This window comes from Danio aesculapii, chromosome 1 (assembly GCF_903798145.1).
Source record: "Danio aesculapii chromosome 1, fDanAes4.1, whole genome shotgun sequence".
Taxonomy (NCBI): Eukaryota; Metazoa; Chordata; class Actinopteri; order Cypriniformes; family Danionidae; genus Danio; species Danio aesculapii.
In genome coordinates, this window is record NC_079435.1 from 5,436,653 (window position 1) to 5,438,431 (window position 1,779).

The window sequence follows — 1,779 nt, forward strand, 5'->3', positions numbered from 1 at the left end:
TAAAACGCATCAGGTTACTGTGAGGTTGGGTTTAGGGTTGGGGTAGGTGTAGACATTCGTAAAGCACATCATTCGACTCCTTGTCATGTACAAGACATTAAATAAATAAATAACTCCAGGTTTGTACAGCCCATTCGGAGCTGTCTCCGACCTCTGTGTACGCCCTTCTCCAAGTTGCTGAGTCTTCTAATTTATTCATCAACTGAAATGGAATATTGAGTAGGGGGCGGGGCTTTCTTTTTGGGATCATAGCAAACTAACCATAAAATGGGCGTGGTTAAGAATGTTATGGTTTCAGCATCAAAATGACGTCATTAGAGAAAATCCGCCACTCCAAACTTAAAAGCTCCTATTAGATATACTAGAAATTTCCTGGCAGGTGTGTTGAAGCAAGGTGGAGCTAAACTCAGCAGGACACCAGCCCTACATGACCGAGTTTGGACACCCCTGACCTAAAGAAAGACAATGTGTGCTAACAAAATAAACATTGTAAATTTGATTTCACACATTCATTCATTCATTTTCCTTCGGCTTAGTCCCTTTATTGATCTGGGGTCGCCACAGCGGAATGAACCGCCAATTTACCCAGCATATGTTTTACACAGTGTATGCTCTTTCAGCTGCAACCCAGTACTGGAAAATACCCCTCCATATTCACACACATACGCTATTGACAATTTAGTTTATTCAATTCACCTATAGCGCATGTGTTTGGGCTGTGGCGGACACCGGAGCTTGATTTCACACAGACTTTAATAAAACTATTATCTTTAATAGTAATACAATTAGACATTTAGATTTTGACTAGGTGGAGCTCAATACTGTTTAAAGACTGATGTTCGTCACTCTATGTAGACTGATTTAAGCTCTATACACGTGAACAGTTCATCATAATCGTTCAGACTAGCATTTTTTATTATGATACGCTGAGAAATTGTTGCGAGCGTTCATAATATCTTAATTAAAAGTCCCATGAAATCTCAATGAAACATGAAGACAGTGTAGGACAGGGGTGTCAAAACTCGGTCCTGGAGGGCCGGTGTCCTGCAGAGTTTAGTGTCAACCCCAATCAGACAGGCATGAACCAGCTAATCAAGCTCTTGCTAGGTATACTAAGAACTTCCAGGCAGGTGTGCAGGACAGCGACCCTCCAGGACCGAGTTTGGCACCCCTGATGTGGGATGTAGAGTATCTCAGCTCCCTTTAAAAACAGCCTAGAGCATTTCATTTCTATCACAGCTCTACTTTGACTATGGTTAAAGGGGGCGGGGCATTTTAGACACTACAGAGCATTTGATTGGTCAGAAGATTTCATGAGGTGAAAAATATTGTGATCCATTTAGGCTGAAGTGGCAAACACTGGATGTTTGAATTGGATCTAAATGCAAATGTTGTCACTGTTTAAGGAGCACACTAGCTTATAGATGTGCTTAAGACTGACATGTTTTTGATTTCACTGGTACTTTATCTGAAACTCTTTCATTATGGGCCACCACAGCTCATTTCAGCGTTGCATTCAGCTTTTATAGCCTGTGTTTATCTCATAAACCAGTGCTGTTTTTCCATTGTTAAGCACACACACACACACACACACACACACACACACACACGTGTTGTGTAAAATCCCTGAAGGTTTTCCTGCGGTCGTCAATGCCATTCTACTCACTCTGTGCTTTATTTTATTTACTCAGCCTTCAGTCTGCTGACCTTCGGCTTCCAGCGCTCTGATTGGCTCTCTGTATGATTGACAGCTTTCAAAACACTCCCACTTTTGACACA